The sequence below is a fragment of the Sus scrofa genome, chromosome 14 (genome assembly GCF_054392235.1).
Source record: "Sus scrofa isolate SSC_HxYL_T2T_F1_AM1 chromosome 14, Sscrofa_HxYL_maternal_Yorkshire_Landrace_v2.0, whole genome shotgun sequence".
Lineage (NCBI taxonomy): Eukaryota > Metazoa > Chordata > Mammalia > Artiodactyla > Suidae > Sus > Sus scrofa.
In genome coordinates, this window is record NC_139396.1 from 157,957,362 (window position 1) to 157,983,165 (window position 25,804).

Sequence of the window (25,804 nt, forward strand, 5' to 3'; positions counted from 1 at the left end):
AAGTTGGTGAAAACCTTTTCAAGCAACACATTCATTTCTTCCCGTCTGGCGGAATCCGCTAAAGAGCTTATTTCAGCTACGAGTGGACTAGACAGGGAAGGTGACCATTCTTTTTCCATCGGCTCGGGCTCAGTGACGTTGCTCCATGAAACGCACGAAAGTTCTTCTGCCAAAGCATCACAAGCTCACCTGGAAAGTGACACCCAGAAGGAAAACCCAGGATCCAGTGCTTCGAAGGACAGGTATTCTGTAAGGAAGCTGTGGGGAGGGGATATGTTGACCAGAGGCCAGGGAGGGAGCTGGCAACACAGGGTGGGCAGAGCGTGAACCTGGACCACTCAACTCTGGGTTTTATGCAAAGACCAACAATCTGAGACTCACAGTGAGTCACTTTACATCTTTGGACCTCGATTTCTCCATCTGTAAAGTGGGAGAAAACACAACTCATCTCATAGCATTGTTATGAGGACTAAATAATGCACGAGGAGCTCCCAGAACGTAGAAAACTGATTAAAAGTCGCTTGTTTCCTGGGGCCCCTTCCTTGGCTACTGAGAGAGGAGCTCCACTGGAGCCAGGCTGGGAAGTCCATGTGTGCTGACAGCACTCACACACATCGGCATTGAGACACCACCTGCTCTGGTCCTTGGACCCTAGCAGCTCTCAAGGATGCTATAAACACAAGGAAGCCAGGCCATCCTAATAAACAGATGACCTAATCCACTGTCATGGGACTCAGTGTTGCATACATTCTGGAATATTCAAGATGGCTTTAAAAACATTTGAGTTGAATTTCTCATAGTACTCATTCCATGAAAATTACATCTCCACAGTGATCGGAGCTCAGTTACAAGAATGTGACACTATAATCACATTTAATGTATCTTTGTAAGGAAAGGAAGCTACCCTCGCACTGTGTCAACCACAGCTGCAAAGAAAATACGCCAAGTTGAAACAAGGTGCACCCTGGGCTGGGAAAGAGTCACTGAGTGAGAAACAGACTTAAATGTGGCCTTTTCACTAAAGGAAACAGTAACATCTCACTAAAGGAACATATCCCTTCACTAGGAGTGCAGACCATACATGTACACAGCCTTCAAGCCAGGCTGTTCAGTACAGTCAAGTGGGCTCTGCAAAAATAAGCTCTGTGAGCACACAAATTATTTAACTGCTTCAGTTGCAGAGAGGGGAGGGTGTGAGGGCTGTAAGTCTCTCAGCACAGGGCTGGGCACCCAGGGACCAGTGAATCACTGTTGCTTTTTCACAACTACTATTGCTGAAGAAATGAAATTACCATGTAAAAGCACCATAACTCTCCCAACAAACTTTGGGTGGTAAACTAAGGCAATAAGTCAAGCTCCATTCCTATAAGGTGGCGGAAAACTATGAGCAAGATCTTAGCGTGTAACATAAAAAGGAATGCATGCACCCATAAAATGGAAAGACTGAGGATTAGAAAATTCACTCCTAAATGATAATAGTTTTGCCACAGGTATGAATAAGTATCTAGTCTTGGTCGTAAAGATCGCATTGGGTTTGTATTGCAGTGCCAGAGAAAAATATGTATGTTGCAGGATATCACAATATATTTGGATTTCTCATGGAAACTGGGGATGAGGGGATAATTAGGTTGGCTGTTCATTCTGATTTGCCTGGGACACTCCAAATTTATGGCTGTTTTTTTTGTTTGTTTGTTTTCCCCTTTTTAGGGCTGCACCTGTGGCATATGGATGTTCCTGGGCTAGGGGTCAAATCATAGCTGTAGCTGAGGCCTATGCCACAGCAATGCCTAATTTGATCTGGATTCACAACCCATGCCACAACTTGCATGGCAATACCCAGCTCCTTACCCCACCGAGTGAGGTAGGGATCGAACTCACATCCTCATAGACACGACGTCTAACCCACTGAACCACACCAGGAACTCTGGCCCTGTTTAATTATTGATCAAAGTCTCGCTCATGAGTCCTGGTTTAGAGGACAAATTACATGGGCACTGCAGTGATAAAAGCCCAAATAAGTTGAGGGGTTGACCGACAGTTCTGATTCAAACCTAGGCACCAGTCTGCTTCCCTCCTACCATGCCCAAGACATAGTTCTGATGGAAATGTGAAACAGGTAGCTGCCCAGGGAGGATGCCAACTTCCCACCTGGGATGAACTGGCACCATGGAGCAACAGAGTTAGTCAAGAGGATGTGTTCCCCTTCTCGGATGAGGCATGGTGATATGGAACCCATGGCACTTTGGGGCAGAAGCACCACCTGCATGTGCTTTGACCCCGGAGAAAGGAATGGAACTTCCACACTCCCTTTTAGGCATTGCTCTTCCTGCTGCCTTTGCAAACCCTGAACCTGGGCTTTGTTAAAGAAGTCCAATCCGACGAGTCACTGGAATGGAGCTGAGAAGTGACTCCAGGCCAAGTCAGACCCCCAGCTACTGGAGAAAAAAATCAAGGTCTGCTATTCAATACACTCAGACAAGAAAAGGAAAAGGTATCCCAATTGAAAGGGAAGAGGTAAAAGTGCCATTATATGTGGATGACATGACACCATATCTAGGAAACCCTAAAGATTCCATACAATACTACGGTGTGAAATAGAGATTGGGACAAGATGGCAGAGTAGAAGGACTTAAGCTCACCCTTTCTCATAAAAACACCAAAATTACAACTAACCACTGAACAATCATCAGTAAAATAGACTTGAAACTATCAAAGATATCCTACACACAAAGACAAGCCACATTGATATGGTAAGAGGGGCATTTCCACACATAAGCAATCCCACACCCACTGGGTGGGCAACCACAGACTGGAAAATAACATATCTCAGAGGCTCTCCCACAGGAGTGAGAGTGCCAAAGCCCATGTTGGGTTCCCCACCCCAGGGGTCTGGCATTGGGAGGAAGAGTCCCCAGAGCATTTGGTGTTGAAGGCCAGCAGGGCCTGTGCACAGGAGCTGCACTCTGGGAGGGCACACACAGGATTTCATGTGCACTGGGCCCCAGGGCAAAGCAGGGACTCCGTAAGAATCTGGGTCAGACCTACCTGCAGGTTGTAGAAGGTATCCCGGGAAAGCAAGGGGTGGCTGTGGCTTGTTCTGGGGGCAGGACTTGGAGGCAGAGATGCTGGGAATATTCATCAGCATGAGCTCCCCTGGAGGCTGCCATTTTGAAAAAAATCTGGCACCACCCATCAGGGCTGAGAAGGAACAAAGAGAGTGGGAACACAGGTCCCTCCTATCAGCAAAAAGACTGCCGAAAGTCCTCCTAGGTAGATGGCCACCTCTAATCACACCCAGAGACAAAGACCCACCCACCAGAGGGAAAAGATTCAGCTCCACCTACCAGAGGTCAGGCACCAATCCCTCCTACCAGCCTGTAAGAGGCCCCTGTATCAACTTCTCCCACAAGGGGGCAGACACCAGAAGCAATAGAGACTACAACCCCATTGCCTCCAAAAAGGAGACCAGACAAAAAGCTATATACCAAATGAAAAGGCACTGGAATATAAGCCAGATGAGGGAACTAGACAAGACCCCAGAAAAACAGCTAAGTGAACTGGAGATTAGCAGCCTCCATGAAAAAGACTTTAGAATAATGATAGTAAAAATGATCCAAGATCTTGTTAAAACAAACTGGAGGCAAAGATAAGAGAATTCAGCACCATTAAACCAGCTTTACAACAAATACTAAGGGAAATTCTCTAGATGGAAAATAAAAGGCCACAACCAGAAGCAACAAATTTATGAGAAGGCTCATCAGTAATGGCAAACATATTGTAAAGATAGGAAATCAACCACACACAAACATGATGTCAAAACCAGCAATCGTGAGATGAGGTGGGTACAAACTCATGATACTGGAGATGCATTTGCAATGAAGAGACCAGGAACTTAATGTTGTATAAATACATAGACTCCTATATCAAAACCTCATGGTACCCACAAGCCAAAAACCTGCAATAGATACAAACATGAATAAAGAAAAGCAACCCATACACAATTCTAAAGATATTCATCAAGCTACAAGAGGAAAAGGGAAGAAAAAAGACCAACAAAAACAAATACAGCTAACAAAATGGCAATGAGAACTCAGATACCAATAATAATCTTAAATATAAATGCACTAAATGCTTCAACCCAAAGACACAGACTGGATGAATCAATACAAAAACAAGACCCATATATATGCTGTCTATAAGAGACCCACTTCAGCTCTAAGGACACAAACTGAGGGTGAGAGGATGGAAGGAAGTATTCCATGCAAATGGAAACCAAAAGAAAGCCAGAGTAATAATATATCAGACAAAACAGACCTTAAACTAAAAAATGTTATAAGAGACAAAGAAGGTCATTACATAATGATAAAAGGATCAATCCAAGAAGAATATTAAACAATTGTAAATATATATGCACCCAGCATAGGAGCACATCAATATAGAAGGCAACTGCTAATAGCCTTAAAAGGAGAAATTGACAATAATACAGCAATAGTGGGGGACTTTAACACTCCACTTACAGCAATGGACAGAACATCCAAACAGGAAATCAACAAAGAAACACAGACCTTAAATGATTCACCAGACCAGATGGACTAAATGGATATTTATAGAATATTCCATTCAAAAGCACCGGAATACACATTCTTTTCAAGCACACACAGAACATTCTCTAGGATAGATCACATCCTGGGCCACAAATCAAGATTCAGTACATGTAAAGAAAATGAAATCATATCAAGCATCTTTTCTGACTACAATGCTCTCAGACTAGAAATAAACAACCAGAAAAAACTGCAATAAACACAAACATGTGGAGACTAAAAAACAAGCTAAACAACCAGTGGATCACTGAAGAAATCAAAGAGGAAATTAAAAGATACCTAGAAGCAAATGACAACAAAAACACAACAATCCAAAACCTATGGGATGCAGCAAAAGCAGTTCTAAGAGGGAAGTTTATAGCAATACAAGCCTACATCAGGAAATAAGAAAAATCTCAAACAATCTGACTTTTCACCTAAAGTAACTAGAGAAATAAGAAGAAACAAAACCCAAAGTTAGCAGAAGGAAAGGAATTGTAAAGATCAGAGCGGAAATAAATGAAATAGAAATGAAGAAAACAATAGAAAAGTTCAATGAAATTAAAAGCTGGTTATTTGAAAAGATCAACAAAAGTGAAAAACCCTTAGCCAGACTCATCAATAAAAAAAAGAAGACTCAAATCAATAAAATTAGAAATGAAAGAGAGGAAGTTACAAAGGACATCACAGAAACACAAAGGATCATGAGAGATTACTACAAGCAACTATGTGCCAATAAAATGGACCACCTCGAAGAAATGGACAAATTCTTAGTACACTCTTCTGAGACTAAACCAGGGAGAAATAGAAAAGACGAATGGACCAATTACAAGTACTGAAATTGAAACTGTGATTTAAAAACTTCCAACAAACAAAAGTCCAGGACCAGATGGCTTCACAGAGAAATTCTATCAAACATTTAGAGAAGAGTTAACACCTATCCTTCTGAAAATATTCCAAAAAAGTTTCAGAGGAAGGAACACTCCCAAACTCATTTTATGAGGCCACCATCACCCTGATACCAAAACCAGACAAAGATACCACACAAAGAGAAAATTATAGTCCAATATCACTGATGAATATAGATGCAAAAATCCTCAACAAAATACTAGCAAATCAAATCCAGCAATACGTTAAAAGGATCGTACACCATGATCAAGTAGGATGTATCCCAGGATTTTTCAATATCTGCAAATCAGTCAATGTAATACATCACATTAACAAACTGAAGAACAAAAACTATATGATCCTCTCAATAGATGCAGAAAAAGCTTTTGACAAAATCTAACACCCATTTTTAATAAAAACCCTCCAGAAAGTGGGCATAGAGGGAATCTAATTCAACATAATAAAGACCATATAAGACAAACCCACAGCTAACATCTTCTCAATGATGAAAATGTGAAAGAATTCCTGCTAAGATCAGGAACAAGACAAGGATGTCTGTTCTCACCACTTCTATTTAACATAGTTTTGGAAGTCCTAGGCATGGAAATTAGAGAAGAAAAAAAATGAAAAGGAATTCAAACTGGAAATATAGAAGTAAAACTATCACTGTTTGTAGATGACATAATATTGTACCTAAGAAAATGTACCTAAAGATGCCACCAGAAAACTGTTAGAACTCATCAACGAATTGGGTAAGGCTGAAGGATACAAAATTAATACACAGAAATTGACTGTATTTCTATATACTAAGAATGAAAGATCAGAAAAAGAATTAGGGAAACAATCCCATTTACCATCACATGAAAAAGAATAAAATATCTAGCAATAAACCTACTTAAAGAGACAAAACATTTGTACCCTAAGACATTGATGAAAGAAATCAAAGATGACACAAAAAGATGGAAAGATATACCATGCTCTTGGATTGGAAGAATCAATATTGTCAAAATGACTATATTACCCAAGGCAATCTACAGATTCAATGCAATCTCTATCAAATTACCAATGACACTTCTCATAGAACTAGAACAAAATATTTTAAAATTTGTTTGGAAACACAAAAGACCCTGAATAGCCAAGGCAATCCTGAGAAAGAGAAATGGAGTTGGAAGATTCAGGCGCCCTGACTTTAGACTATACTATGAAGCTGTGGTCACCAAAACAGTATGGCATTGGCACAAAAACAGGAATATAAATTGATGGAACAGGACAGAAAGCACAGAAATAAACCCAAGCCCCTGTGGTCAGTTAATCTATGTCAAAGGAAGCAAGAATGTACAATGAAGAAAAGACAGTCTCCTCAATAAGTGGTGCTGGGAAAACTTGGACAGCCACATGCAAAAGAGTGAAATTAGAACATTCTCTAATACTACACACAAAAATAAACTCAAAATGGTTTAAAGAATCAAAGACCTAAATGTAAGACCAGATACTATTAAACTCTTAGAGGAAAACATACTCTGAATACTCTCTGACATAAATCACAGCAATTGTCTTCTCAGATCTGCCTCCTAGAATAATGACAATAAAAACAAAAATAAACAAATGGGACCTAATTAAATGTAAAAGGTTTTACACAGCAAAGGAAACCATAAACACCACCAAAAGACAACCCACAGAATGGGAGAAAATATTTCCAAATGAAGCAACTGACAAAGGATTAATCTCCGAAATATACCACACCTCCTGCAGCTCAATATAAAAAAAAAAAAACCCGATTAAAAAAATGGGCAGAAGATCTAAATAGACATTTCTCTAAATAAGACATACAGATGGCCATAAAACACATGAAAAGATGCTCAACATCACTAATTAGATAATTGCAAATCAAAACTACTATGAGGTACCACCTTACACCAGCCAGAATGGCCACCATCAAAAAGTCTACAAATAATAAATGCTGGAGAGGGTGTGGAGGAAAGGGAACCCTCCTACGCACTGTTGGTGGGAATGTACATTGGCGAGACCCCTATAGAAAACAGTATGGAGGTTCCTCAAAAAACTGAAAGTAGAACTACCATATGATCCAGCAATCCCACTCCTGGGCATCTATCCAGAGAAAACCATAATTTGAAAAGATAACATGCACCGCAATGTTTACTGTGGCACTATTTACAATAGCCAAGACATGGAAACAACCTAAATGTCCATCAACAGAGGAATGGATAAAGAAGATGTGGTACACATATGTAATGGAATATAATACTACTCAGCCATAAAAAGAGTGAAATAATGCCACTTGCAGCAACATGTTGAAACTATCATACTAAGTGAAGTTAGTCAGACAGTGAAAGACAAACATCATAGGATTCATCTGTATGTGGAATATTTAAAAAAAGATATAAATGAACTAACTTGAAGAACAGAAACGGACTTACAGACTGAAAAACTTATGGTTATCAATGGAGACAGGTGATGGGGAGTGGGAGGGATGGACTGGGAGTTTGGGATTGGCATAGGCACACTGAGGTACATGGAATGATTGACCAGTGGGGACCTGCTGTAGAGCACAGAGAACTCTGTCCAGTATTCTGTGATAATCTACATGGGAAAAGAATCTGAGAGAATGGATATGTGCACATGGATGACTGGGTAACTTTGCTGTACAGCAGAAATTATCATAGCCTTGTAAACTAACTATACCTCAATAAAACTTAAAAAATAAAAAACAAAATAGATGATTAACAAGAACCTACTACAGCATGGAGGTAAATCTAGTCAATAGTTTGTAATAACCTATATGGGAAGACACAATGGGTATATTTATATTTATGACTGATTCATGTTGCTACACTTGAAACTAATACAACACTGTAAATCAATTGTACTCCAATAACATTAAAAAACTACTCAAACTGATAAATGAATCCAGCAAGGTAGCAGGGTCTAAGATTAACATACAGAAATTGGTTGCATTTCATTACACACTGACAATTAAATATTGGAAAGTGAACATATTAAAAACAATTCCTTTTAAAATCACATTAAAAAAAAACCCCTTGGGAACAAGCTGACCAAGGAGGTGAAAGATATATGCCAAGAACTATAAAACATTAATAAAGGCAATTGAAGAATTCAAAGAAATGGAAAGATCCCATGCTCTTGGATTGGTAGAATTAACACTGTTAAAACAGCCATGCCACCCAGAGCAACGTCCAGACTGAATGTGATCCCATGACATTTTTCACAAAACCAGAACAAATAATCCACAATTTTATATGGAACCATGAAAGATGCAGAATTGCCAAAGCCATCCTGAGAAATACTACTCAGCCATAAAAAGCAGGAGGCATGACCATCCCCAACTTCAGACAATATTGAAAAGCTAAAGTTATGAAAACAGCATGGTATTGGCACCAAAACAGACATATGGATCAATGGTACAGAGTAGAGGGCCCAGAAATAAACTTGCACACCTATGGTCAATTAATCTTCAACAAAGGAGGCAAGAATATACAATGGATGAAAAACAGTCTCTCTAGTAAGTGGTGTTGGGAAGGTTGGCCAGCTGCATATAAATCAACGCATTTGGAACACCCCGTCTTACCATACACAAAAATAAACTCAACATGGCATAAAGACTTAATTATAAGACATGACACCATAAAACTCCTAAAAGAAAACATAGGCAAAACAGTCTCTAACGAATCATACCGATGCCTTCTTAGGTCAGTCTCCCAAGGCAATAGAAATGAAAGCAAAAATAAACAAATGGGACCTATTCAAACTTCAGCTTTTCTACAGCAAAGGAAACCAAAAACAAAACAAAAAGACAATCTATGGACTGGGAGAAAATACTTGCAAATGATGTGACTGACAAGGGCTTCATCTCCAAAGTGTAAATAAGCTCATACAACTTGAAAAAACCCAATCAAAAAACGGACAGAAGACCTAAATAGACATGTTTCCAAAGAGGACATACATACAGATGGCCAACAGGTATGTGAAAAGTTGCTCCACACCCACTAATCATTAGAGAAATGCAAATCAAAACTACAATGAAGTACCATTTCACACTGGTCAGAATGGCCATCGTTAAAAAAATTGCTGGAGAGGGTGTGGAGAAAAGGGAACCCTCCTACACACTGCTGGTGGGAATGTAAATTGGTACATCCACTATAGAAAACAGTATGGAGGTTCCTCAAAAAAAACTAAAAACAGGAGTTCCCGTCGTGGTGCAGTGGTTAACGAATCTGACTAGGAACCATGAGGTTGCGGGTTCGATCCCTGGCCTTGCTCAGTGGGTTAGGGATCCGGCATTGCCGTGAGCTGTGGCGTAGGTCGCAGATGCGGCTCAGGTCCCGCGTTGCTGTGGCTGTGGTGTAGGCCGGTGGCTACAGCTCCAATTAGACCCCTAGCCTGGGAACCTCCATATGCAGTGGGAGCAGCCCTAGAAGAGGCAAAAAGACCAAAAAACAAAACAAAAAACACAACAACTAAAAACAAAGTTGCCATATGCTCCAGCAATCCCAATCCTGGGCATAATCTGGAGAAAACGCTCATCAAAAAGCTTAATGCACCTGAATGTTCATAGCAGCACTATTTACAACAGCCAACACATGGAAACAACCGAAATGTCCACCAGTGGGTGAATAAAGAAGATGTGGTACGTACATACAGTGGAATACTACTCAGCCATAAAAGGATGAAATAACGCCATCTGCAGCATATGGACAGACCTAGAGATATCATACTAAGTGAAATAAGACAAATAGCACATGATATTATTACATATATAGAATCTAAAATATGACATAAATGAACCTATCTACAGAACAGAGATAGACTCACAGAGAACAGACTTGTGGTGGTGGGGGGCGGTGGGGGAGGGAGGGGGGGGAGATTGGGGTTAGCGGATGCAAACCATTATGTAGAGAATGGACAACAAGGTCCCACTGCAGAGCACAGGGAACTCTATGCATAATGGAAAAGAATATGAAAAAAGTAAAATTATATATATATATATATATATATATTACACACACATACACATATGAATCACTTTGTTGTACAGCAGAAATTAACACAGCATTGTAAATCAACTATACTTCAATAAATTTAAAAATAGAGTTGTCCCACTTTTCCATTTTCTGCTCGTGTTCTAGCAATAACCACATATTCCAAATTTTGTAGAGGGTTGAGAAAAAAACTTTTAGATCCAAGTATAGCCCTTTGCCTTGCCTATCAGAGAGAGTTCTCCGCGGTTATCTACTTCTGCCTGGGAAACCAGAGCACATACATCCTGCTTATCCAGAGAGATCTCTCCAGGAAGACTGATGTTCCCACAGAAAAATGCCAGAGATGCTGCAGAGATCCCTGGTGGGCTCATGCAGGCCAGCCTGGGCAGCATAAACGTCACTCATTATCTGGCCTCTCCCTGGCCCCTAGGAAGAGACACTTTATCATAACAAAGGACAACTGGTTCCCAGGGAAATGCCTCCACTTCGTTCTGTTCTTTAGTTAGAAAAAGCAGGGGCTTTTTAAAGAACATTCTTACACTTAGCTGTAAGATGTCCCTGGCCCCTTCTTTCCAAGCGACCTGAAAACAGTAAAAGGCACCAGACGGAGCAAAACCCCACCTCTGAGGAAAACGTACAGCCCCATGTGAATCCACGAGACAGGGATGCAACGTGTCCAGCACGCTGGGCCGAGGAGGGACCAGGGAGGGGACACCTGCAGTGGCCACACTGGCAGAGGGTGGGGGGAGCCTCCACCCTGCTGCTGGGACCAGAGTAGGGAGTGAGCAGACGAGCCCGGCCATCTGCACATGTGCACACCTGTAACAGGGACGGGGACCTGGCAGGGTTTCTACTGAAAGCAGGGGAGGTGACGCCACTGCCATCCGCCAAAGCCCTCTGTCCCATGGTCCCTCACAAAGTGGGCACTGAGAGCTGGCCCTGAGCTTTGACCTGGCCTTTCCCCCAATTGTCCTGCAACTGGCTTTCCAGGAAGAACTCCTTCCTTTAAAGAGAGTTTAGACACATCAAACAAAACGACTGGGAGGAGGAGGAAGGACTCAGGATAAACAGAAGGCAAAGGAAGAGCCCACGGGCAAAAATATACACACCGGGGAGGGAAGGAGGTGCGGGCAGAAGTTAAGAGAAAAGGGGAAGGGAAAAAAAAATAACGCAATGAAAACCAAGGACCCAAGACAGTACCAAACACAGTCAGGGCTGTGAGTGTGAGGGTCCAGCTTGAGGGAGAGGAGGCAGAGTTCAAGCATAAATGCAAAAGACCGCAGACAAAAGTGATACACCACACACATAAACGGTGTCACCCAAGCGATCTGAGCGAGGCGTAAAGAGAGCAAAGATACCCAGGTTTAACTGGTGAAAACGTTTCTGAAATAAAGTTTATGGATTGAAAGTGTACATTGTTTCCCTGGGGGAAATGAATCAGACTTATCAGAATGAAGACGTAACCTATGAAAGCTCCTGGGCTTCAAGGAAAAAAGAAATAAGCCGGCTTCTGATTTCTTCTGAGCAGCTGGAGGAAGCATGCACATATGAGTCTCAGGGAAGGAAAGAGTGAGCCGCTCATTTTATGCCTAAACTGTCATTGAACAAATAAAGTAACGCCCAAATGTCTTTGACCAGACAGAAATTCAGGGCATGTACTTCTTAAGAGCTCTTCTGGAAGGAATTCTGGAAGTCCGACAGAATGGATTTCAACCATCCAGGAAAAGGATGGCTCAGTGGCAAAAAGATTGAGCACTGAAAGCCTTCAGTGTAGACCTAAGACTACAAAGTTGTGGGAATTATGGCTCCAGAAGAGAAAGTAACTTTATTAGCCACAATAATATATAGACATTATAGAATCACACTTGGGAGGTGGCTCTTCCATTTCCAGATATATGGCAGGCTGGGTTATTTTGACTTAGCTTCTCTCTAAAACTACTGAACTTGTTGGATAAAATATCTTAAATTTTTTTTTTTTTCTTAAAAGCATCAAAGAGCTGTAACTTAGCAAGATGTCGTCAGGCCAACATCTAAGTGAAAGGAGAAGCTCAGAGGCGTAGGCAGTACACTGAAGCTATAGGCATTTGCCAAATTACAGAAACCTGGGTGTTGATACCCTTTTGGGGGGAGGGATGCGGTAGGCAAAACCAGCCTCAGTTTCATAGGAGACCGTTCTCTTGCTGCCCTCTCCCCGATAAAGCTGGACTCTGCAAAGGACTATACCTCAGGGTAAGCATGTTCTAGAAGTAAAGGCATACTGTCCATCCTTAGCAGACTGCGAGGGGAGTTCCACTGGGGCTGGGCAGACCCCAGTAGGAGGGTAACCTGTAACCACAAATTGCCTTCAAGGATCTGAAGCTGACATCGCATCATCTGCATGGCTCAGCCCTGAGCCATTTCAAGAAGCCTCAAGCGGTGCTGCCCTGGGCACCTGCACCCTCTTTGGAGGAACAGACCTTATCCTAGATGTATGAGAGCTCCTAGGGGGTTTTCCAGAAGCGCACAGTAAATGACCAAGCACCCAAGGAAGCAAGGCATTGTGGGAGAGAGCAATAAAAACCACAGCAGTAACACACCCATGGACTTCGGATTTGGGAATTACTGGAACAGATTTTCTTACTGTGTTTAAAGAAATGTAAGACAAGCCTCATATTTGAATAAGAGCCAAAAAGAACATCCAGAAACACAAAAGTTGAGCTGTAAGACACTTTTTGTCACATTTGGTTTGATACCATTTACATAAATTGAGAAACACTAAATGCTATGTATTATTCATGGATATCTATTTGTGTAAAAATTTGAAAAGTGCTACAGAAAATCAACACCAAACTTAGATCAGAGCTTGTTTCTGGAGGGAAGTGGAGCTGGTCTATATTATTTAGTTTTTCCTTTTTTTTTTTTTTAAAGAAATGTTAGCATGTGATATATCTGGAATTTAAATAGGTGTATACATAAAAAAGCAGAGCGGTAACAATGGTTATTTCTAAGTAGTAAGAATATGGGTGAATTTTAGATCATTTTTACTTTTCTATATTTTAAATACAGGCATTTCTGGATTTTCAAAACTTGGCTATACATCACTTTTAGGAAAGACCTACATTAGTACCTGCTTTCAGAAAGCCAGAGAAAGGTGTCACTTTTACAAAAAACAGCAAAAAGTAAAAAAAGCTTTCAGTGATTTTTTGGCAGCAGCCTTTGTAGAGGCCGCTTACCCAGAGCAGAGGGAAGGGCTGGACCAAGCTCCTTCCCTGGGAACCACACTCAGCATCTTAGCATCAGGCCCCCAGAGCTTTGAACTCTGGAAGCATCTGTGCTTTATCTTGACTTATTCTGTGTATTTCTTACCCAGACATGTCCTGAGGGAATCGCTTTTTCACTTTACACTATTTTGGCTTGTGAAAGGTTTCACAGGAACACTCTGCTTTCAGATAGCAGAAGAAACTTGTGTTTCAAATATTAACAGCAACAAAATTAATTTCAATCCTTGGGCCCAAGCAGAAAACAAAAGACATAACGTGGACTACTTTAGAATTATAGGTACTGAAAACACCACAGATTGAAATAAGCACAGATAACTCAGTGTTTGGGAAATTCCTAGACTTAGCATGCTTATGTTCACCAAGCACGGATAAAATAAAGTATGAACAAAATTGAAATAAGGATCTAAGAAGTTAGAAAAACAAAATAAACCCAAGCACAAAAGAAAAATGGAAATGACAAGTAAAAAATAATTAGTAAAATAAAGAACTAATTATGATCACTTAGCAAAGACGTCACACACAGATATTCTAATAACGTTAGATATTTTCATTTAACTGAAGTCTAGTGAGGGAGAGATTATTATCTCATATTTGTAGAGGGGGTAGTAACATTTCCATGGTCAAGTGGTAATAAAAGGAAAATGTACATAAAACCTAAAGCTGGTTCTTTGGGGGTGGGTAGAGTTGAGGAGAAATCAGATAAATCTGATAAAGAAGATAGAAGCTAATAAAGAGCAAATACAATGAATGGTGCTGAGAATTACCTAGGTGGAAGTCTAGAAAAATGAAGCCGGACTCCTACTTCATTTTATACACTAAAATAAACAGCGGATGGATCAAATATTTAAATGTGGGAAAAAAAAGATCATGAAGATAGAAGAAATAGAAAAACAGGTCTGTAATCTTTGGGGTAGACAAGCCTTTCTATACATGACAACAGAAGGTGCCAAAGGAGGTGAAAAAGCAGTTTATTACAAAGAGAAAAAAAATGAATGGCTGTTAAGCCTGAGAAAAGATCGTCCATCTAATTTACAGGAAAGGAATGTAGGTACTTTTTTTTTTTTTTTTCCCCCAACCTGTCATATTGGCCAAGATAAGAAAAATCTCTTATGCGCTGTGTTGGTGAAGACTTGGGGAGCAGAAGTTGGGATGACTCTTTTACAGGCATTTCTGCCTAATCTACCAGATTTCTAAATGCATATGGCCCTTGATCAGCAATTGCGCTCCCAGGAATTTATCCTACAACCAACCTCATACACGGGCCCAAGGTACGTGGGCAAAGACATGCCAGTCTGAAGTAGCAAATGACTGGAAACTATCACCCATGTGGCCATCAGTAAGGGACAGATGACAGAATTTATGATGTGGCTCTACAATGAAATAGTATGCAGCCAGTGAAAAGGATGAGGTGATAACTGAATAACTGAAGTGGAAAGAAGTACAGAGTGTGCTGCCATTTGAATTCAAAATAAGGATCTAGGAGTTCCCATCATGGCGCAGTGGTTAACAAATCCAACTAGGATCCATGAGGTTGTGGGTTTGATCCCTGGCCTTGCTCAGTGGGTTAACGATCCAGTGTTGCCGTGAGCTGTGGTGTAGGTCGCAGAGGCAGCTCAGTTCCTGTGTTGCTGTGGCTCTGGCGTGGGCTGGCAGCTACAGCTCCGATTAGACCCGTAGCCTGGGAACCTCCATATGCCACGGGAGCAGCCCAAGAAATGGCAAAAAGACAAACAAAAAAACAAACAAACAAAAAATAAGGATCTAATGGGCATCTATTTTGGGAAAACTGTAATTTGAAAAGTCACAGGAGTTCCTGTCGTGGCGCAGTGGAAATGCAGAGGAATAATGAAGTTGCGGGTTTGATCCCTGGCCTTGCTCAGTGGGTTAAGGACCCAGTGTTGCTGTGAGCTGTGGTGTAGGTCACAGATACGGCTCAGATCTGGCACTGCTGTGGCTGTGGTATAGGCTGGCGGCTACAGCTCTGATTAGACCCTTAACCTGGGAACCTCCATATGCTGTAGGTGCGGCCCTAAAAAGACAAAAGACAAAAAAAAAAAAATTTAAAAAGTCACATGCACCCCTAGGTTCACTGCAGCATTAGTCACAATAGCGAAGCCATGGAAGGAACTTAAGTATCCCTCAACAGAGGAACTGGATAAAGAAGATGTGGTACACATATACAATGGAATATTACTCAGTCTTAAAAAAGAATGAAATAATGCCATTTGCAGCTACATGGATGGACCTTGAGATGATCATACTCAATGAAATAAGTCAGAGAAAGACAAATACCATATGATACCACTTCCATGTGGAATGTAAAATATGACACAAATGAACTTATTTACAAAACAGAAAAAGATGTACAGACTTGGAAACCAAACTTGTGGTTACTAAAGGGGAAAGGTGGCAGGGAGGGAGGGACTGGGAGTCTGGGATTGGCATATGCACACCAAGTACACAGAACAGGTAGTCAAGAGGGACCTGCTGTATAGCACAGGGAACTCTACCTGATCTTCCGTGATAACCTACATGGGAAAAGAACCTGAAAAAGAACGGGTGTGTGTACGTGTATAACGGAAACCCTTTGCTGTGCAGCAGAAATTAAGACGACATTATAAAACAACTATACTTCAATAAAATAAAAAAACCCCACATAAGGACCTCAGGTGAAACGAGAGTGGTATCAAGGTGATGGCTGCTGCAGATGGGTGACAGGCGACAGGTTTCACTGTCCTCTCTCCCAGCTTCGAGGGTTGAAACTTCCTGAATCTGTAATCTCTCACTCTTCAGAGAGATGTGACACGGGGACTTTTCACTGTCTTCTAAATTGTACTGTACCAAAGCCTAGTAACAACGACTGCTTCTGGGAAGGGAGTCTGGTGACCGAGGTAGGAGGGAGGGTGTTTACTGAATGATCCTTTGGACTGTTGAATTTTGAACTATAGGCACGCGTTGCCTATTATAAAATATAAAGTATCAGGCGTCCATCTTGCTTCACGTACAATTTGGGGTTTATAGCAACACAAGTGGGTGGAACACGCTCCTGTGAATACGGCGATCACGCAGAGAGCTATGGGTCTTCCACACGTAGTACCGTTAGAGACAGTGGACGGGTCTGTCATGTGGATATTAGTGAATGCTGTGAAACCAGAAGAAATGCGCTCAAGTTTCTGGAAGTCTTGGGCAGGCAGCAGGGAGAGGTTCGCAAGAGTCCAAAGCCTTGGAAACTACACTTTAGATTCAGAGGAGGAGGTGACCCAAGGTTTTATTAACCTGTGACTCACTGGTGTGATGGCTCCCTAGAGGATAACTGATATGGTGACAAGGCTTATTATTATTTTTTTAATTACAGTTGATTTACACTGTTTTGTCAATTTCTGCTCTATAGAAAAGTGACTCAGATAAATGCATATATATACATGCTTTTTCTCATATTATCTTCCATCACATTCCATCACAAGTGCTTAGATACAGTTCTCTGCTATACCGCAGGACCTCATTGCTGACCCACTCCAAATGTGATAGTTTGCATCTACTAACCTCAAAACTCCCAGTCCCCCCAACTCCCTCCCCCTTGGCAACCACAAGTCTGTTCTCTATGTCCATGAGTTTGTTTCCGTTCTGTAGTAGGTTCATTTGTGCCATATTTTAGATTCCGCATATATAAGTGATATACGGTATTTGTATTTCTTTCTGACTTACTTTGTTTAGCATGAGAATCTCTAGTTGCATCCATGTTGCTGCAAATGGCATTATTTTGTTCTTTTTTATGGCCAAGTAGTATTCCATTGTGCATATGTACCACATCTTCTTAATCCATCTGTCAATGGACATTTAGGTTATTTCCACGTTTTGGCTATTGGGAAACTTGCTGCAATGAACATAGGGGCGTATGTATCTTTTTGAATGAAAGTTTTATACAGATATATGCCCAGGAGTGGGATTGCTAGATCATATGGTAGTTCTATGTTTATTTTTCCATAGTGGTTGTACCAGTTTACCTTCCCACCAACAGTGCAGTTTTCTTTACTCGACACCCTCTCCAGCATTTGTTATTTGTAACCTTACTAATGCTAGCCATATCTGACTGGTGTGAGGTGGTACCTCATTGTAGTTTTGATCTGAAATTCTTTAATAATGCAAATCAGTGATGTTGGAGCATTTTTTCATGTGTCTGTTGGCCATATGTATGTCGTCTTTGAAATGTCTATTTCCAGCCTTCTGTGCATTTTTCAGTTGGGTTGTTTTTTTGCTGTTGAGTTGCATGAGTTGTTTATTTTGGAGATTAAGCCCTTGTGGGTTGCATCATTTACAACTATTTTCTATCATTCTATAGGTTTTGTTTTTTTTTATGGTTTCCTTCGCTGTGCAAAAGCTTATAAGTCTGATTAGGTCCCGTTGATTTATGTTTGCCTTTATTTCTGTTGCCTTAGGAGGCTGACCTTACTTATTATTGAAAACTCACATTCCTTCCGTATGTTTCCTGTGTGTCTACTGGGTTCAGGAGGCTGGACTCAGGTGTGCCTGGAGGTGACTGACTCCGTCGTGTGCCTTTGGAAATGGGGCGGGACAGGTGTCCAGGTAACTCCTGGCCGAGCAGCAGGTGAGCCGGGAGACCCCTGGGAAAGCTGCAGAAAGGCTTATGTGGCAGGGGTCCCGGATAACCCCTGGGCAGAAGGGTGAAATCTGGGAGGCAGCGCGTCGGGCACGGAGGACACTTCCCAGCACGTCCTCTCCGTTATTAGCCTGAGGTTTGCCTGCAGTAATCGGGGCTTTTATAATGATCGGTTTTCTCCTATGTCATCGCACTTCCTTGGGAGAACCGCTTGATGAATGGGTTCCCCTTTCTCACTGCATTTCTGGTATTTCCATGAACAAGGACCTAGATCATCTGCCTCCCAGACTTGGGGAGTGCTGGCGTGCGTTTGAGTCCCCCACACGGGTCGGAGGGTGCAGGTCTCATTCGAATCCATCCCAATGCTGAAATCATCCTGCAGAAGACAACGCTGAAAGTCTGGGCTCAACCCTAGAGTGACCAGCCATCACTTGATGGCTCCGGGGCTAAATTAATGTGGTGTTAATTAATTTCCCATGTGCGTCCTTACCGAGCATGGACGAACGGGTAGTTACTGCGGATGAGGACTGGGCTAATTGCTCTTGGCTCTTCGTGGGGGTCGCTGGAGGGAGGGCTCCCCGAACGACCTCTCCCCGGACTGCCGCCGAGGCTGCTTGAGCGACGTCTGATGGCTCCACGGTCTCGGGAGACAGGTGCGCGATCGGCCAGTCTTGTTCTACACGACCTGGGGACTGGACGTCCTACAGACCCCGATAAGGGGTTGGTGAGGAAGGAGGTCGAGTCTGTCAGAGACGGAACTGAAACCCCCTCCTCTACAAAAACGCAAGGAGGAGTCCTCGTTTCAGCCGCCACGGAGAGCAGAAACACAGCACAGCTCCTGCTATGCTTCTCAACAAGGCCTGGATCCAAGACAGACCAGTTAAGGCAAGAGTGACTGGAGCTCGATAGCGTTACCAGCCTGAGAGGGGAGACACGCGAGGCTCTCTTGTTAGACTGTGGCTCTGCCGGATGCCAGAAGGTTCCCGCCCCTCCGCTCATCACCTTTCCCTCTGCGGCAAAAGCAAGGACAATGGCTTGGAGGTCACGAAGGCATGCCTGAGGTCACCTATGCTGTGCTGGCCCTCGGCGTTCACTGCATCTTCCTCCTCCCTCCCTCCAGCCAGCCGTCTGCGTGGCACCCATTTTAAGACACAGGTAGAGGCCAGGGGTGTGAGCCCTGGCCCTCCTCCTCTGGGGGGCTGGCTCTTTGGCCTTGTTTCCTCCTCGGTAACACGGCGCTGTTGGTGGTTATTTGCCTCCTGGGCTCCCTGGGAGGGTTAGATGTGCCTCCAGAGGGCTTAGCCCAGCAGTCCCAGCCACTTGATTGGTGCTCAATAGATGCTCGCTATTTTACAGCCATTCAATTTATATAGAATTTTTGTGTGTGTGTCTTTTTTGGGCTGCACCTGCAGCATGGGGAAGTTCCCAGGCCAGGGGTCAAATCCGAGCTGCAGCTGCTGGTCTACACCACAGCCACAGCAACGCTGGGATCCAAGCCGCGTCTGTGACCTACACCACAGCTCACAGCAACGCCGGATTCTTAACCCACTGAGCGAGGACAGGGAGTGAACCCACATCCTCCTGGATATTAGTTGGGTTCATAACCTGCTGAGCCACAACAGGAACTCCGAATTTATATATAATTTATAGCAATTCAAAACACAACGGAGAAGCTCCTTGTACCAGAAGAACTTAGTAAAATAAACACACATATACATTTATAGACCATTTGGTTCTAAGAAGAAAAGTAGAAATGAATCCTGCCTTTGTTGAAATGTCTGCAACCCAGATAAGCTGTGCCCAAAATAGGGTTGGTAAACATTCTCCCGGGTCTATCCGCTGTTTCCGGAAAGGACTTTGAGTCAGCAAAAATCAATCTAAGAGACAGATTCAATAGTCCTTGCTTTTTTTTTTTTTTTTTTTTTGCTTCCTATTATTCTACCAAAGGAGCTAGTCTGATTTGGAAAAACCACCTTAGCCAGTTAGTTCAGGATCACGATTCACTGATAAGATGCCGAGGAGAAAAACTACTAACATTTTCCAGGAAACTAAGGGCTTAAAAAAAAATATGCAATAATCCAGATCAAGTATGATTGCATATCAGCATCTCTCGTTCAAACGCCTATTTATAGGGCACACTTAAAAAAACAACAAAAAAAAAACAAACAAACAAAAAAAACCCACATAAACGGTGAGTGACATTTTCATGAGGTTTTTACTTTCTAGAAGAATGGCCCGTCTATGGATTGAAGGTGCCACTTAGGCTCCTTTTCAAGTCGTGGCACACTGCAGCCTGACAGCAGAAAATTGTGTTTCGATTTCCTCCTTCTTAGCCCAGCCTTCTCGAGACATAATTCCCTGTGAGCAGAGACATCTATTTCTTAGACGTGACAGTGAACGTATTTTTGTTTAAAGGTGGAAGGAATGAATTAAGCCTATTCGTCATAATCATCTGTGTCAAGAGCTTCAATTGGCTGCACCCTTAGAAATCCAATGAAACTCCCAGTTTGTCCCCGGCCTTCTCCTTTTCTCAGCTGGGAGTAAAGCTGGGCACTCTGGTGTTTGGGGGGTAAGAAGATCCCCGAGTGCCTTCACAGTCTCTAGTCTTTCTGAGTCACGCTCATTGTTAAATCCTTATTTCACAACTTGAGCCCCGCTCCTGTGTGATGGTAGGACACGCCATCTGTGTGCAAAGCTTTGCTCAGGACACCGGGGGTGGTGCCCATGTCGGGGCTGTGCCTGCCATCTCCCACCCTGGACCCCTGCAGGCTGTCTGGGTGCTTCCACATCTTCGACCTACATAGGAGCTTGTGGCAACGCTGGATCCTTGACCCCACCGAGCGAGGCCAGGGATCGAATCCGCATCCCTCATGGAGACTACGATTGGGTATTAGTTGGGTGCATAACCTGCTGAGCCACAATAGGAACTCCGAAGTTATATATAATTTATAGCAATTCAAAACACAACGGAGAAGCTCCTTGTACCAGAAGAACTTGGTAAAATAATTTAAACACACGTGTGCATTTCCATTCATATACATTCAGAGCTGTGTCGGGTTCTGAATCTGCTGGGCCACGGCAGGAACTCCTATTTTCTCCTCAATATACATGTGTTCCTCTTTAAAACACTATCACACAGTAAAACTGACGTGGGAGGGGGGTGCAACGTTGGATGATTTTAACACTTTTGTAATCGGAGAAAAACCACCTACACACCATCTTAAGATGAACTGTCATGAGAAAGCCTCTCAAAACTTTCTGGGATCCTTCTGTAGCCACTCCTGGAACTGGCCCTGCTTTTCTTTCTTCCTCTTTCCCCTTCAGAATTCTGACATGAGTTCTCCATCCAGCACCTGTGGGTGCAGCAGGCCTCCCTGGAAGTGGCTTGGAAGATGGAAGTGGATTCTGGTTTGTCTGACCCCCTCATTCAAGTGCACGATCCTGGTGGGTTGAGAACCTAACATACAAGGCAGGGCGGGGCCGACTGAATGCCGAGCAGAGCAGAGATACTCCACAAGCCCCCAGCCTGTGCACCCAACTGGAGGTGATGACACACCCCTGGGGCCTCTGATCTTTTTCAGCATTTTTCTAGCTTTTTCTCAAGCCCACACATTGCCTTTCATGCTTAGATTGTGGTTCCGGAGAACTTGGCAGCAGTCAGCTAAAAGCTAGATGAATACAGTGGAGTATTTCCCTCTAAAATAGCTGACAGGATGAAACAGAAATGAAAGTTCGCTTCCTTGATCAAGGCTGAGCAGTTAGTTTGAGAAGCCGGGTTCCGAGGTTTATTTCACGGGGAGAAAACGGTGCCCAGGAAGGCCCATCTGCGGACAAGAGAAGGAGCTGATTCAACTGCCCTTGGTTTTTGAAAATCACACAGATCGTTAGGTGGGAAGATCAAATGTTTTCTGTAAAGAACTAACTTACCCTTCACACGTGAGGCTGACCACTCTTGCAGCGTCTGTGAGACTGTCTTCCTTCTAGAAAGTGTAGATGAGAAGTTTGGACGGACCAAGTGGGGCGAGCCACACAGCCGTGTGTCAGCTATGTCCTGGGGGGCCGGCCACAAGGAACTCTCAACTACAAAGTGTTGGTGGATTCAATCTCTGCTGCCAAACAAGAGCCACCGCCAAATAGGCACCACACCTGCCCGGAATTAATTCCACTTCTCTCCATGTGATGGGAGAGAAAGTGTGAGCTTAATCTGTATCATGTGCCTCGCAAAAGCTCCAGACAGACACCAGCCTGGAGTGAGAAATGTGGATTTTTTTCAGTTACTAATGTTTAAAGGGTAACATTTCCTTAGTTTCATAAAACAGAATGAAGGCTTTTTTTTTCGGGCCCTGCTTTAGAGGAAATCTGGACAGAGTTGCTTCTGTAGGCATTCGCTGCTGGTAGGAAAAATGACAGCAGCATGTAGAAATATCTTTCCATTTAGAGACAGTCCAGTATCACATACACAGGCAACCTGCTTACGGGGAGACATGAAAAGCCTCAGTATAAGGGGGTGCATTTTCTGAGGGTTCAAGGTCTTCATCAAAAGATGTCCACAAGCCCAGAAAGCTGAGAAAGTGCCCGCCCCCTTCCAGCAACGTGAATCCAAGTGTTAAAGACGGAACTGTCAACAGCCAACAAAATAAGCAGAAGAAATGATCAGTGGATCTTAACTGACTGAAATGGGAGAGGACTTTGTAAGCACAGAAGGGGGGAAGGGGGAAGTGCACCAAAGGTGAATAAATTTAATATTCAAAGCTGGGATTCCTTTTATACCAAAACAATGGCATCAATAAAATCCAAAGACAAATTAGGGGAAGGTTTGTAAGAAATTACTGGGATATTCTTAACCTATTAAGAAAAGGAACTCTAACAAATCAGGAGGAAGAACTGTCTCTCTCAAAAAGAAAAACACAGGGAAGGGATGGGAACAGACGACTCACAGAACAGATATAGTTCATAGCAGCTGTGATGGAACCAGCTGGAACTGGCTCACGTCAGCTGATCCTCTACTTCTTAGTCAGTGACGTCACCTTAATAACTTGAAATTGATCATGGTGGAGTTTTTACTGCAGAGAAATCACCTACAGATCATAGCTTTTTTTTTTTTTTTTTGAACAGCCAATTTACCAGCATACCATTTATTAATAGATATCCAAAAAGCAGTTCAGGTGTACCAGCAATCAAAGAAATACAAACCGAAATGAGGTCTGGATGAGAGGGAATAAGTACATTTCCCCTTATTCCTCTCACAAAGTATAAGAAAGTCTGGAGAAAGTTCATAAAGCAAGTGACAAGACTCTGAAAGGTGGAGAAAAGTGAATGGACTGGCTTGGGACCTCAGAACTCAAGAATCAACCTAGTAGTAAGCCCTGGTTCTTTGTTTTCACCTTCTTTGTATCTTAGCCTAGGCTTTGGAGTGGCCCCCATCTGGAAATACCAATAGCCCCAGACAAAAAAAAAAAAAAAAAAATCCCAAGGAAAGCCCAGGAAGAGAAGCACTTTGACCATATCCGCCCTTACTCTACTTCCACATGAAAACAAAGGAAAACAGCCATGCCCTTCCCTCTCCACTGGGTACTACATGCTCCTCCCTGATGACAGGCCCCCATCTCTTCCCTGGGATGGAAACTGTGGGTGGAGCTTTTCAATGGATTTCTCATCAACATAAAGACCAGAAGGAAGAGGGGCAACATTTTTCAAATGTCGAAAGAAGAAAACAGTCAACCCAGAATTCTATTTCCATTGAAAATATCCTTCAGGAATAAATGTGAAACAGACATTTTCAGATGAAGGAAAACTAAGAGAAGTTGTTACCAGCAGACCTGCTTTAATTGAACACCTAAAGGAAGTTCTTCAGACAGAAAGGAAATGATAACAGAAAGTAACCTGGAACATGAGAAGTGAAGAAAGAACAGAAAGGGTGAATATACGAGTCGATGTAGCAGACCTTCTTTTTAAGTTTAAAAAATTATGGTTGGGGAGTTCCCGTCGTGGCGCAGTGGGTAACGAATCCGACTAGGAATCATGAGGTTGTGGGTTCGGTCCCTGGCCTTGCTCACTGGGTTAAAGGATCTGGCGTTGCCGTGAGCTGTGGTGTAGGTTGCAGACGCGGCTCGGATCCCGCATTGCTGTGGCTCTGGCGTAGGCCAGTGGCTACAGCTCCGATTCAACTCCTAGCCTGGGAACCTCCATATGCCACAGGAGCGGCCCAAGAAATGGCAAAAAGACAAAAAAAAAGAAAAAATTATGCTTGATGGTTGAAAGCAAAAATGGCAACACCTGAAGTGGTTCTCACTATATAAAGGTAACACTTAAGACATCCATGTCATAGAGGGAGAGGGATAAAGGGATCTAACAGGTGCTAAAGTTTTTACATTCCACTTGAAGGAATAAAATATTGATACTACTAGACTGTGATAAATCATATACATACAGTGTCATGTTTAGAGCAGCAGTTTTCCATCAGGGGTGATTCTGTGTCCTAGGGGACATGCGGCAATGTTTACAGACACGATTACACATACTATTGCCATCTGCGGTTGGTAGAAACCAAGATGCTGTTGAACATCCCATGACACACAGGACAGTCCTATATAACAAAGAGTCATGCAGCCCAAAACGTGAGCAATTCTGAGGCTGAGAGACCCTGCTCCAGAGCAGCTATTCACAAAAGTACACACAGCCGTACCTCAAAAACACTGTAGATGAATCAATATGGCATACTGAAAAATGTTCAAAAACCTGCAGGAAGTCAGCAAAGAGGAGCATAATAAAACAAAACTCAGAAGGAACAAACAATGTGAAAAAGGTGGACTTAAATTCTAACATATCAATAATTCCATTAAAAGTAAATGGTCTATACACACTTATTAAAAGACAGTGACTGACAGAATGGATAAAGAAATACAAGACCCAATTATATGCTGTTTCTGAGAAACTCATTTCAAGTAAAACGACATATGAAAGTTAAAAGGAAAAAGACATACCTTGCAAACACCAATCAAAAGAAAACTGAGATGTATTAATATGAGATTAAGTAGATTTTAGAACAAAGTCACCAGAGCTAAAGAAGGACATTACAGAATGAGAAAAGAGTCAATTCACCAATCAGACACAATAATCCTAAATTTCTTGGTACCACAAACGTAGAGCTTCAACACACATGTGAAATAAAAACTGATGGACAAAAAGCAACATATTTATAGTTGGAAACTTCAACATCCCTTTCAGAAATTCATAGAACTACTTGACGCAAAAAGGTATTTTATGTATCAAGTGGGTAAAGCTTTGAAACGTTAGTACTAATTCTAGCAAAGTCATGGAGAGACAGATGTCTGTGATAGTGGAATGTACATGCATATCAGTCCTGAAAAAATGTTTAATTTATATATTAAGAGGCTTAAAACAGTTTTATCATTTTTCAACCCCCTATGTTTACTTTCA

The 25,804-nt window shown here is 42.4% G+C and overlaps 1 protein-coding gene across 5 annotated transcripts in view; it reads right to left on the reverse strand.

Annotated features, from left to right (window-relative positions):
* The window catches only part of ADAM12 (ADAM metallopeptidase domain 12), a 380,482-nt gene that overhangs the window by 8,327 nt on the left and 346,351 nt on the right, over positions 1–25,804 (reverse strand). The gene's annotated exons all lie outside the window — the stretch shown is intronic.